A 14,785-nucleotide genomic window follows, 5' to 3' on the forward strand; every position below is an offset into this window, starting at 1 on the left:
GAAGACCCAAGCGCCGGGCTCAATAGCGTGGCCTGGATCCTCTGTAGCTTGAGGAAGAGTATCGTATACCTGTTGGCGTAAAACACTCATTTTAGTTGTCAATTCACGCAAATAGTCAAGCAAAACAGGGTATTCGAGGTCGCTAAACCTCGTCGGTCTTGGTACGCCCCAAACATTCGCCGGGCGACCAAACACTACCTCATATGGACTCAAACCCATTCTCGAATGCACAGTCATTCGGGTGGACAAAAGTGCTAATGGCAGAGCATCTGGCCATTGTAAACCAGTGCTTTCCTGAATCTTGGCCAACTTTAACTTTAGAGTGCCATTGTAGCACTCGACTAAACCAGCTGATTGGGGATGATTTGCAGCATGGAATTTCTGGCTAATTCCGAGACCATCACACACTCTCTTCATAACTTGACCCACAAACTCACTTCCGTTATCACTCCAAATGATTCTCGGCATGCCAAATCTCGGAAAAAACTCTTTTATCAAAACTTTTGCTGTGGACAAGGCAGTGTTGTCCTTAAGTGGGTAAGCTTCTACCCATCTAGAAAAAGAGCAAACAACCACTAACACATACTTTAAGTTGTTGCATCTCTCCATATGGATAAAATCTAGCTGGAAAGCTTCGAATGGATACGTAGGAGGAGCAAAATGACCAGCTGGTGTTGGGGTTCCCTTACCAGGATTATGCATCAAACACCCCATACAGTTCTTAACTAAATTCTCACCACATCTGGGAATTCCTATATTCTGCCAAACCGGAGCCAACAACTTGCAAATCCCTCTCACACTAATGTGTGCCATTCCATGTGCCATTGTAACAACTGGAAGCACATACGCGTTAGGCAACAACCATCTCTGATGTTCAGACAAATCAGTCCAACACCCATTCGAGTCTAACCTACCCTTACTTTCTCTCCATTCATCCAACTCTTTCTCAGTGGCCTCACTCTGAATAACCTTCACGCTCTCAATGGTGTCTTCGCACATACTCTTCTCTGGAACCCATCTCGCCGGACCCACAACATACATTCGACTCATCACATTCCTAGCAGTTTCTTTCGCAACTTCATCTGCAAACGCATTACCACGACCAACGTCATCCGTAACCTTTTTATGGGCACCGCATTTCACAATCGCTACTTGCAAAGGTAACGTAAGAGATTCAAGAAGTTCATTCACCAGTTGTCCATGCTGGATTTTCGTCCCATGCGATGTCAAAAATCCACGTTCACGCCACAGTTGTCCAAAACTATGGGCCACACCAAACGCATACTGGCTATCTGTATACACATTCACTCGTTTTCCTTTCGCCAAAACACATGCTCTCGTAAGTGCAATCAGTTCAGCCGCTTGCGCGGAATTATGTGGGATACGTGCAGCTTCGACAACGGTATGCAAAGTCGTCACAGCATATGCTGCAGTTGTATCACCATTCGGTAATTTAAAACACGAACCGTCAACCCACAAAGCATCATCACAGTCAGGGAGAGGAGTATCCTTCAGATCTATTCTCCCTTTCGTCTCTTCTTCGGTTCTCAAGAAACAATCGCGTTGCTCTTCGCTATCATCGTCTGTCTCAAGCGAAATTGGCAACAATGTAGCCGGGTTTAGAGTATTGCACCTCTTAATGTGCACATGACTCGCTAACAACATAAGCTCATACCCTGACAACCGAGCACTAGTTAAGTGCTGTGTCTTCGTACGATTCAGCAAGGTATCCACTGCATGTGGAACCATAACCACCAACGTATTATGCATAACCAAACCCGCAGATTGTCGAATCGAAACAGCCGCTGCCGCTGTGGCTCTCAAGCAACTCGGCAACGCTCTGGTTACAGGATAGAAAGTCGACGAAAAGTATGCACATGGGCGTTGCTTCCCGCCAAACTGCTGAGTCAAAACCGATAATGCACATCCCTCTCTCTCATGGACATACAATGTGAAAGGCTTACTGTAGTCGGGTGTTCCCAACACAGGAGCCGAACACAACGCATTACGTAATTCAGAAAAGCTCTTTTGACATTCCTCAGTCCAAGGAATCAGAGTTGGAGTATCCTTAACTGTAAGAGCTATCAAAGGCTTCGCTAGATGAGAAAAATTTGGGATCCACTGTCTACAGTACGACGTAATACCCAAAAACGCACGTACTTCTCTCTGTGTCGTAGGGACACTCATTCTCGCAATAGTCTGAATTCTTTCTGGGGTCAGTTTCCTTCCCTCCTTCGATAAGAGGTGACCTAGGTAGGTAACTTCTTGGCGACAAAATTGTAATTTCGAGAGAGAAACTTTATGATGGCAATCAGATAAATGAGACAACAAGGACACAATGGCATCCTTACAGATGTCTTCGGTATCAGCAGCAACCAACAAATCGGCAACATACTGGATAAGGGCTGCACCGTCAGGAAAAACTAACCAGTCAAGTTAAGTATTCAGAGCTTGACTGTAGATAGATGGACTCTCGCAATAGCCTTGAGGAGCGCGTTTAAAGCGGAAGCTTCGTCCTCCTAAAGAGAATCCAAAAATATCTCTACTCTCTATTGCAATCGGAATGCTGAAGAAAGCATTCTTTAAATCTATTACCGAAAACCAAGTGGCAGAAGCAGGAATCAATGTCAGTAATGCAGTAATATCAGGCACAACAGGAAATTGTGGAACAACAATCTTGTTCACTTCACAGAGATCGATAACAAACCTATACACAGGAGGCTGTGAAGAATCAGTTCTCTTCAAGACAGGCAAGACCGGACTATTACACACATTACCTCGAGTCTCTTCAACAACACCTTTGTCAATCAGATCATAAATGATCGCCAAAAGTGCACGCTCACCATCACTTGAAATACGATATTGTGGAATGCGCTGTAACTTAGCATTCGCCTTCAACGTCACAACATATGGGGGAATATCTAACAGGCCCACATCGTTCGAACCCGTAGCCCACAATGAATCCGGTAACGAAGACAATTCAGGTGGGAGACAATCCTTCGATACATATATTGGAGAGATCACATTCTCACCTAGAGTAGGATGTACTCCTAACGGAGAACAGTACAAAGTCGCATACAATCTCTTCAACAAGTCAAGGCCTAGCAAGTTCTCATTACAACCTGTAGTCAAAAGAAGGGGTGCTTCAAACCTACGAGAACCAACAGAAAGAGGCAATGGAACGGAAATCGGATTCGTAACGGGGGCGCCAGAAAAACCTATAGAAACATTATTGAAGCCAGACAAAGGTGCGCCATGGAGCTTAGAACGCATAATAGCGTAATTTAGCGCCGAGACGCCCACAGGTATTTAGCGCCGAGACGCCCACGGGTATTCGCCGCGCTCTACAAAGGTCAATAAATAAATAAATAAATAATAGAACTCTTCGTAGCACCAGTGTCTAGCAGAAAAGGTTCTGACACACCTGATACAATCACTTCCACGTAGGGTCCACTCTGATCTACTGGAATCGAAACAACTCCCTCTCTTTGTCCATGGCTGTCCTAGCAATCATTGCCTTGTGCTTCATCGCCGTCAACATAGTAATCATCTACGTAGTACTGTGTAGACCTACCAGACGAATTCTGCTGTTGGTCAAAACTGTTCATTGAATTCTGCGGAGGCAAAGGGCGCGCGTTCTGTCCGCGACCTCTACCTCTAGGCGCTTATTGAGCACCTCTACCTCTCACACCAGGAGCACTATTTGCACGTTGCAACAAAACGGGACAACTATTCTTGTAATGGCCCTCTTCTCTACAATACGCACACTGATTAGGCCCATACTGAATACGCTGTTGAGGAGTCTTGTCTCTTTGCGAGTTCCTTGAATACTGTTGAGGCTGCTGATAATCGCGCTGATTATTAACACGGGGTGGATGAGCTTGTTGTAGAAGAACTTTAGTCTTCAATTCCTTAGTCTTCTTATCCGCTTTCTCTAACTCATCCTTACGCCTACTCTCAGAGTACTGAGCCGTGGCTAAAATCTGCGCCGATGTAGAAACAGGCCAAGCACTCTCGGAATCCTTCAACTTAGTACACAACTCAGGAAGAAGATTGTGCACGAATTTATCAACAAATAATCTCTGGCCACCCTCGGTAGCCATATCCTGACCACTATGGTCTACGAACGTTTCCTCGAAACGCGAGAAAAAGTCCGAAACAGACTCATCTTTCTTCTGCTTACAAGCAGACAATTTGTCCCAATTAACACGGACCTCAGGCATCAAAGTCTTCATAAAAGTGATAATTCTACCAGGAAGTTCAGTAATCACATTTTCAGGCTTAACACCTCCAACTTGTCTATCATTTGCAGCAACAAGATTCACCCACGAATCACCCAATTCATTATCATGATCTGTATGCCGAATGACATTCCAGATGGGCTGTGGAACAACATTCCCGAACAACATGTCTATGTCCGCCAAATTCATGATGCACGAACTCACAGTTTGCGTAAGTTCTTTATAATATCCTGCCGGATTCTTCTGCGGATCAGGTAAAGTTTGTTTAAGTGCTAAAACTTCTGCACGTTTCCATGGAACATGAACCCACACTCGCTGAAAGTGCGCTTGAACAGGTGGAATAGCAGCAGCATCAGCAGGTCTCCATACTGGAGGAACCTCTCGCATCAGATATTGACGCGCATGTCTCCTAACTGACGAATCTGGCTCAAACAGCCGTTCAGTAGGAACATCACTGCGAAGCGACAATAACGTCGACACCGCTTTCTCGATGTCGAGTAGACTCACAATCGTTCCTTTAGCAAACTCGGAACGCAATCGGAACAGTTCCGCAGGAACTCTACCCACTTCGTCCGTCCATTGTTCATGGAGAAACGCACACATAAGCTTAAAAACATAACGTTGCTTTGGTGCTTCTCATTGTCGGAAAACATCCATGATACCCTCGAGATCGTACTGGGACATATACGTCACCCATCTTCGCGCCATATGATCCAAAACCACTCGCTCATCTGTATCAGGCAGTTGACTACGCAACTGTCTACGCTCACTAGCAGGAGACATACCCATTTGTCCCAACAAAGGAGTTAGAAGACTAGAGAAGACAGCAGTCATCGGCTGTCTAGGAGAAGGAGTAGTCGGAAGGACAAGAGGAGACGAAACAGTAGTAGAAGGATCCATAGTCGGAACAGGCATAGAAACAGTAGTAGCAGAAAGAGGCAAAGGTGGCAACCCCTGGGGAGGCTGCACATAACAAGGAACAATAGCCAACGAGGGTGCTGGCTGTGGAGGAATACCAGGAGGCAAAGCAACAGGCACTTGCACAGCCACAACCGGTGGCGGTGGTGCCGTAGCATTCTGCACATAAGGTGGCGGTGAATTTAACAAATGTGACATTAAAGGGTCTTTCACAAGATCCTTCTCGTCTTTCTGCTCTTTAGCCGGCAATACCGGGTAGCATCGGTCTACCGCTAACTTCTTCACTCTAAGCATCTGCTCACTTTCTTGCTCTTCTTCATTATCTCTGTATGCAACGGCAGCTTGCACCATTGACATACCCTTTCTATTTTTCTTGGCTAACTTAATTTCTTTCTGTTTGGCTTCTTTGCGCCATATGCGGAAAGAGTCAAACATCGCCGGCCGGGCTTTCTTCTTGAACAACTTCACTTCAAGGTTATCCAAGACTTCTGTCTCAAAACTACCATAACGGGGCCACTGTAGGACACCGTCACTCTTCGTGTATTTTACCCAAATCTCATTGTAGCTAATAGGACCTACACCATGTTTCACATACAACTCATATGTAGGAGTTCCGATCGGAGGAACCGGACACGAATCCTCTAACCGGGAATCCCTCAAAGTACCACAACTGAACAAATTTCTAAGACTGCTAAAACCAGGCATCTTGCTCACTAGTCTAGCTTCAAACAACAAGGGGAATCTAAAAACGATAATCTCGTGAATACACGAATCCCTTGGCTTTGGGGCCTGCAGGTACCAAATCAAAGCTATCCACTCAAGGATACAAACCAAACTAAGGACTAGGAGACGCTCCGTTCATACTTAACTGAAATGTCGATGGCGTCAATCGTCTCGCTCTACAAACATCTAAGGCTCCAAAACAGGGCGACAGTCAGGGCAGCAGTCCTTCGTAGCCGTCGGAAAGCGGGAAACCTCGCAGCAAAGACTTTCGGACCACGACGACATACAGGGGTCGATGAAGTGGCTGGCCTTCATCCAGAATTTTCTCACGAAGCTTCTCACGAACCTCTGGCTTGGACCGGTACCGCTGAAGTCGCCCCACGTTGGGCGCCAATTGAGGTACTGGGTTTTTCAGAACCGGTACTAATCCGGTAACCCAGCGGTGTCAGGGCAACACCCAAAGACCTCGGATTCCCCTGTCTTGGCAAACAGAGACACGGGATACTTCTTGATGACGTCAAAGACCAAAGTTTATTGGTTGCAACCAGGGACAGAGATCTACGAAGTACACACGGGTAGTTCGTCAGAGACTGCACACTTCTATGAACGGAACACGGTCTTTTATGCCGAAAATTACGCCTCTGGCAACATCACAATTTACATTTGGTGCATACAAACTGACCAATAGCAATGTAGCATTTCAAAAGTAGCAAATGACGACAGGCAAAAACAATCCTCTTTTCCGTTGTCCAGCCCACCAAAAACGATCGCACACATGCTCGGTTTCCTGTTCGATCAGGCCAGACAAACCCATCATAAACCCTTCAACTCCGATCGATGAACATGTCGTAAAGGAAAGGCAGAAACAGATGGAAAGGAGATAGAGGAGGTGGGAACGGTGTGCCATAAACTCGGGCACGTCCTGCCCTTTATCTCTATCAGGCCAGCTGCTGAACAAGGAACTGGCTCAGCGGGATTCGCCCCAGGCGAGGAGTCAGTTCGGCCAGGTCAACCAGAAGTCAGCTAAGGCGTACGTGTCAAGGACTTTCTCGGCCGTAGTCTTCGGGCCTATGTTAGGGCAACCACAAAAAATGGCTGCCACATACAAAATGGAACGGTTCGGACTAAATCCTCAAATGCAGAGTGTTCTCCTGTATCGATTCATACGAAAACACTCAAACACGTTACACTCGCCATTTGCGGTCTGTAGAGACAAAAATCGTCCATTTCCGACGATCTTTATAAATCGGGTTTCAGAACTTTCGAACCCAATTCGGGACCACGGAACCACAACTGGCCTCCAGGTTTTTGGATGCTCTTTCCATATACTCAGCCATCCTGGAGCGGAGACCAAGTACATAGTCCACAACATCTAGCTTAGGCTTTTTGAGAGGTAACTCCCATCCTTCCTTCACCAAACATAGTGGACCCCTCACAGGGTGGCCAAACAAAAGTTCAAAAGGGCTGTAGCCAACCCCCTTCTGTGGGACCTCTCTGTAAGTAAAGAGCAAGCAGGGTAAAAGGGTGTCCCATTTCCGCCTAAGCTTCTCTGGTAGTCCTTTTATCATTCCCTTGAGGGTCTTGTTGAATCTCTCCACAAGCCCATTGCACTGTGGGTGATAGGGGGTGGTAAACTTGTAGTTTACTCCACACTCCTTCCACATTGCTTTTAAGTATCCAGACATGAAGTTGGTACCTCTGTCTGAAAGAACCTCCTTTGTAAAGCCCACTCTTGAGAAAACTGCAATGAGGGCTTTTGCCACAACAGGTGCTGTTGTGGTCCTCAGGGGGATTGCCTCTGGGTACCTGGTAAACTAACAAAACAATTTGCCAGTACTGTGCAATTTTTTGATTTTTTAGTTGAAGAGCTACTGATTGCTCCTCGACAAAGACCACTCTTTCAGTCTGAACATTTTATGAAAACATCCGTTTTTATTTTTCTTATATTTTATCTGAACTGTCTTTCAGTTCTGCTTCATGAGTTTCGCAATACTTTGTTCTGCGATATCTTGAAATCTACTATCTGTCAATATACATGGGGAGGAACAGGGGAGTACACGCAGGGAACGATGAATCAATATGTTACACAACAGTTAGACGATTAACACGAAACATAGACACTGGACAACATTAAACATTCATGGCTATCTACAAGAGGTTGGGGCGGTAGGAGTTGGTGGCGTTTCTCTCAAGTTATCTATCATAGAACCCAGATTGTGACTTCATCATCAGTGTATTTTAGAATTTTCTACACTTAGTTTGTATTTAGATCCAACTAAATAGGAGATTGCATTTATTAGAACATGAAACAATTCATTACAAGCCACCTAACAAATAGCGCCTCAACTGGTCAACGCGTTTCGAATCCTACACCTTTGATTAGGATTCTCTTCAGGACCATACACAATCAATCTGTCAATGAGATGACTTGGGCACGCCGGTTAATCGATTCAAGTTATGGAAGAAACCTCATGTGAGACTCCTCACTGGCGGAAGGCTATTGCCTGTGTTGTATGAATCATCCCTCGAAGTCGATTCTGAGGTTTAGCGTGTCAATCCTCCACTGGATCGCGGTAGTCAGGGGGAGGGCGCGATGCGTGGTTTAAATCGGGATCGCACCTCGAAGCTAATTCTGAGATTTAGCGTGTCATTCATCCACTGGATCGCGGTAGTCAAGGAACGCAGATCCAGTGGATGATCCAGTGGATGAATGACACGCTAAATCTCAGAATTAGCTTCGAGGTGCGATCCCGATTTAAACCACGCATCGCGCCCTCCCCCTGACTACCGCGATCCAGTGGAGGATTGACACGCTAAACCTCAGAATCGACTTCGAGGGATGATTCATACAACACAGGCAATAGCCTTCCGCCAGTGAGGAGTCTCACATGAGGTTTCTTCCATAACTTGAATCGATTAACCGGCGTGCCCAAGTCATCTCATTGACAGATTGATTGTGTATGGTCCTGAAGAGAATCCTAATCAAAGGTGTAGGATTCGAAACGCGTTGACCAGTTGAGGCGCTATTTGTTAGGTGGCTTGTAATGAATTGTTTCATGTTCTAATAAATGCAATCTCCTATTTAGTTGGATCTAAATACAAACTAAGTGTAGAAAATTCTAAAATACACTGATGATGAAGTCACAATCTGGGTTCTATGATAGATAACTTGAGAGAAACGCCACCAACTCCTACCGCCCCAACCTCTTGTAGATAGCCATGAATGTTTAATGTTGTCCAGTGTCTATGTTTCGTGTTAATCGTCTAACTGTTGTGTAACATATTGATTCATCGTTCCCTGCGTGTACTCCCCTGTTCCTCCCCATGTATATTGACAGATAGTAGATTTCAAGATATCGCAGAACAAAGTATTGCGAAACTCATGAAGCAGAACTGAAAGACAGTTCAGATAAAATATAAGAAAAATAAAAACGGATGTTTTCATAAAATGTTCAGACTGAAAGAGTGGTCTTTGTCGAGGAGCAATCAGTAGCTCTTCAACTAAAAAATCAAAAAATTGCACAGTACTGGCAAATTGTTTTGTTAGTTTCTTGAATTGGCACAGCCTTACTGTGCTATATGCCAGACCCGTTTTGTTACATTTCTGGGTACCTGGTGGCATGATCCACTACCACCAGTATAAATCTGTGCCCAGATGCTGTTTGAGGATCCATGGGACCCACAATATCTATGCCAACTCTTTCAAAGGGTACCCCCACCACAGGTAGTGGTATCAGGGGGGCCTTTGTGGTGCCACCTGACTTACCACTGGCTTGGCAAGTGACACAGGAGCGACAAAACTCCTTGACATTTTCTGACATATGTGGCCAGTGAAAGTGAGGGACAAGCTTGTCCCAAGTCTTGTTCTGGCCTAGGTGTCCTGCAAGGGGAATATCAAGGGCCAAAGTAAGAAGGAAGCCCCTAAACTTCAAAGGTATAACCAACCTCCTGGTGGTACCAGGCTTGGGGTCTCTAGCCTCTGAGTAAAGGAGTCCATCATCCCAATATACTTTATGGGCACCTTGAGCATTCCCTGCAGCCTCTGCAGCAGCTTGCTGTCTGAGGGGTTCAAGTGAAGGGCGATCTAATTGGGCCTGCCCCAGGTCTGCCCTTGAGGGTCCCCCTGTCCCCAGAAACTCAACCTGGTCAGGCTCAAGTTCCTCAGAGACAGTCTCCTCTTGGACTGCAGAATCAGTTTCCTGTGAAGTCTGATCCTCAACCTGGGGCAAGTGGGAAGGCATTTAACCCTCTTGCTTCTTCTCTTGGGTTGTGGTTGGTCTATTGTTCCAAGATCCACCATTGGTTCAGGAAGGCACTTCTTAGCCTGAGACCTTGTCACTGCAAGGACATGAGCTGAAATCCCTAGCATTTCTGCATGAGTCCTGTACTCCACTTCTGACCAAACTGAGCTTTCAAGATCATTGCCTAACAGACAGTCTACTGGGAGGTCTGCACTTACCACAACTTTCTTTAGGCCATCTACCCCTCCCCAGGAGAAGTTCACAACAGCCACACTATGTGTAGTAGTGGTGTTGCTTGCATTGGTCACTAGGTAATCCTCACCTAGTACAATCTGACCAGGGTCCACAAAGTCAGGTGTCACCATAGTGACACTGGCACAAGTGTCCCTGTAGGCATGAGCCAGTTTCTCATTTATCAAAGGCATCTGCCTATACTTGCCCATGTTACTGGGACTCACAGTAGTGGACAAAGATAAGTCCACATCATATAGGAGAACTGCCTGAGTAGGGACTCTGACTAGGCCAGATCCCATCTCAGTACCCAAGGTTAACCCTACTATCCCCTTAGGTTGGGCACTACCACTGCTGACTGTACTAGGGGGTGCAGGTGCTTCAGGAGCTGCAGTGGTAGGAACTGGATTTTTCTTAGTGCATTCACTGCCCCAGTGTGAAACTGATTTGCAGGTATTACACCAAGGTTTCTTTGGGCCATCATTCTTCTTTTTCTTGTTGCCATTTTGGGAACCCCCCTCCTTATTGCTAGTTTGGGGGCCTGAAGACTTTTGGTCCTTTTCTTTATCTTTCTGATTCCCACCCTTCTGGTCTGTTTTCTTCTGGTCACCTTGGTTCTGGTTTTTCTGCTTAATCCTTGTTCTGACCCATTTGTCTGCCTTCTTTCCCAATTCTTGGGGAGAGGTCAGATCAGAGTCTACAAGGTGTTGATGCAACAGCTTGTTCTGACAGTTATTAAGGATCTGCTCTCTCATGATAAGATTGTACAATCCTGTATAGTCTGAGACTTTACTTCCCAGCAGCCAACCCTCCAGAGCCTTAGTGGCAAAATCAACAAAATCAGTCCAGTCCTGAGTCTGTGCTTTTTGGGTGTCTCTGAACAACAACCTGTATTGCTCAGTGGTTAGGCCAAACCCTTCAATAAGAGCACTCTTCAGGACAGAGTAGTTTTTGGCATCCTCAGGTCTAACTGTGAGGAGCCTATCCCTCCCTTTCTCAGAAAAGGAGTACCATAAAATTGCAGCCCACTGATCCTGAGGAACCTGCTGTACCATGCAGGCTCTCTCAAGAGCAGTCATCCATTTGTGGATGTCACCCCCTTCCTTGTAGGGGGGCACAATTTTTGTCAGGTTTCTATTGTCATATCTCCTGTCTTTCTCTCTAGGATTATTGCTGCCACCAGTGGCATCTAAGCCACACAACTTTCGTTCTCTTGCTAAAGCAAGTTTAGCTTGAGCCAAGGCTATCTCTTCCCTCTCTATCTGGAGTTGGACAGCCCCCATCCTGGCCCTATGCTCTTTCCTCTGGGGGGAAGTCATTCCCCTTTGAGATTCTCTTGAGACACTAGAAATGTGAGAGTCCCCTGATGGAGATCTCACCCTCCTGTTGCCTGGGAGAATTAGGTTATGGGATCTGGGGAGGTGCTGGCCCTCTCCATTCCCATGTAGGTCCAAGTTGGCCTGGTTAAGCCTGGCAACTACAACCTGGTCAACCCTCTGATCCTGATTCTCAGGCTCATCTACCTCTGAGCCCTCCTCCTCCTCTTCCTCCTCTTCTTCCTCCTCCTCATCTGGAGTTTTCTCATTCTCAGGGGTGTTCACTCCATCTCCTAAATCTAAGGGAGCTGCACTCGCCTTATCTAAGTCATCCTTTTCCAGGATAGCTATCAGGGAAGGAATGGTGGGGTTTCTACCCCTTTTTAGCCCCCTTGCAGTGCACAAGGCACTCAAGTCTTTGTGGCTAAGGTTGTCATAGCTGAAAGTTGCCTTGGTAAGGTCAACTATCACAGAGGCAGAGCCTGAAGCTCCTCCTGTGCCAGACATGACTGCTAGCGAGGTGCAGGTGGTGCACTTACCTACACTAAGTGATTTCCTACTGTACCTTGCTGGTGAGTTGTAGTCAGGGTGTGCTAATCCCTTTAATCTACAACTACTAAGTTCAGTAGAACTTAATATGCTAAGCTTTTGATTTATATGTACCTAGGGTACTTGATGTGATCTTTCAATTTGATATAAAGATTGCAATGGTAAAACAACAGCAAGCTCAAATCCGCACCGCTGCGCACCAATGTGAGAAGTTGGCCTGATATATGATGTTTCCAATTCTGGAACCACCTTGTATCAGTCCAAACAATCTCTTATGGTGTGGGGTTGTAAGTCAACCTTATAGACAAGCTATTTTAAGGGTAGCATATACTAAGCAGCCTTAAAGGCTAAACTCAAGAGGTCGTGTTAAGCGAGCTGTTTTACCAATCACAGTCCTGTAATATCAAATGAAAGGACACCACACAAGTATATATTATAAAAATATATGTGTTTATTTCTAAATTAATCCCCAGTACTCTTTATGAGCAAAGGGGCACAAGCGTTAAATCAAAAGCACAGTATAACATACAAAGTTGCACAATTATGGATGAGGGCGGGTGGCCACTCAAACCAAATATCAAAAAAGTGGTATAAGAGATACCAATCGAACAGTGGTTAGGCCTAGGGCCTAGGGAATCGCTGGGAACAGTCGGGACAAGCAATGCTGAAGTCGGAAAGCCCGCGAGATTCGGGTGCAGCGCTTAAAGCACACGCATGCACCAATTTTAAGTCAATGGTGCGTAAAAGTTACACAAATAGGGTTTAAGGACACTTCCGCTGAACCTAGAAGGACAGAACTTTAGACACAGGCCCTAGAGGTGTGTACCAGTGTGGGAACACCGGCGTTGTAATGTTACCTCACCCACAGGAAGCGGGTGCATAGGGTCGAAGTGGCGTCGGGTTTCGTTGCGCAGGTTCTTGGTGCTTGAAGCTGAAGATGCTGCAGGCGATGTGAAGGAGAAGTGTCCGGTGTGATCCAAGGGTGGATCAGAGTAGAAAAGTACCTGAAAGCAGAGGGGACAGAGTCTGGGTCACTCAGCAGTGACCAGGGTGGAACCAGGACGGAACCAGGCAATGTCGGGCGCAATCAGGTGGTTGTCAAGGAGCTTCTTTCCGCTGCCACGTGGGCTCTGGGGCATCTGTGATGTCCAGGAGCGGGTCACGAGCTGTCCCATGCAGGGTCTCACCATCAGCGTTGTCAGCTTTAAGATCGGAGTCAACAACACTTGGCAAGAGCAATCCACGCGGGATTGGGAAATTGCTTCTCACTCGGATCAGGAGGGTCAGAGCAGGGACTCCTTTTCAGAGGAGCTGGTGCGAGTCTGGAGTAACCAGAATCGCAAGTCGGTTTTAGGTTTTCGTTGGCACAGGGATCACAAGCCAGCTGGTAAGTGACCAGGCCAACGCGTTGAGCCAAAGAAAGCAGAAGGGCCCCACGCAACACTCGTCGAGTGTAGATGGGTGAGCTTTGGTGCAAGAGTGGCTCAGGGTTGGGGCTTCTCAAACCCCGGTGTACAGCTTCGAGGGTCACTCGTGGGCTGCACGGTCAGTGTCTCATGGTCTTTTCAAGATGGCATGCCCCACGCTTCCGGTCGCCTCCACGGGTCTCAGCTCTGCAGGGACTATGGATCGGGCTGTAAGAAGGCAGGCAAGCTTAATCTCGTCGATCTCTGTTGCTCGAATTCTGGCAGGAACTGCAACAAAGCAGACGTCGAGGTGCTGGATGGTGCCTGTTTGCACAGGGTGGTCACTCCTTGACCACAAGGGAGATTCTTCAGTCTTCTACGTTGAGTAGGATGTCGAAGGGTCCAGAGTTTTGTTTCTTATGTTTCTTCAGGATAATCTGAGTGCGTTGGCACTGCTCCCATTCTTATACCAATCTAGGGGGCTGGATTACCTGCTAGGTCCCCTCCTATGGGTGGGACCCAGGAAGGGGGTGGATACACCCCTCTCCTTTGATCCAGGCCACGCTGGGACAGGGGCTGGTGTGCCCCAGAACCGGTTTGGCCGGATTATGCAAGGGGCAGCCTTGTGCTCCCCAGGCAGTGTCTGGTTTCTTTCAAACCTCCCTGCTACAATCCACTTTCTCCTGTCTGGGGTGGTGTAACACCTCCCTGTGACAGGAAAGTCTTTGTCCAGGCCTCCTCTGTGGAGTTTCGGTCAGCAGCAGGGGGTCAGACTTGTGTCTGTGGCAGAAGCATCCATTTTGTGGATCTGAGGCTCTTTTAAAAATCAACCGTGTTTTAGTAAAGTAACATGTCTTCTCCCTTTAGAGGGGTGGACTGCTATCCCCGTCGACAGGAATGTCGAGGGGATAGTATTCCAAATCATGTGACACCTTACACGACATGTTTTGATAAAGCCAAACCAAAGTTGCTATATAACCCCGAGGATTATAAGGCACTTAATAGTATATGGTATGGCATTATCCCGGATCAGCTTAGGGAGTTGTTCCCGACAGCTGCAGACAGGCTCAGCTCATGCCAGAGCACTATCTCACATTAAACCACGCACTCTGCCTCCAGGATTGATAAGGCCTTCCATAGGAGTGGCTCACAGGTTTATA

Source organism: Lissotriton vulgaris, chromosome 9 (assembly GCF_964263255.1).
Source record: "Lissotriton vulgaris chromosome 9, aLisVul1.2, whole genome shotgun sequence".
Lineage (NCBI taxonomy): Eukaryota > Metazoa > Chordata > Amphibia > Caudata > Salamandridae > Lissotriton > Lissotriton vulgaris.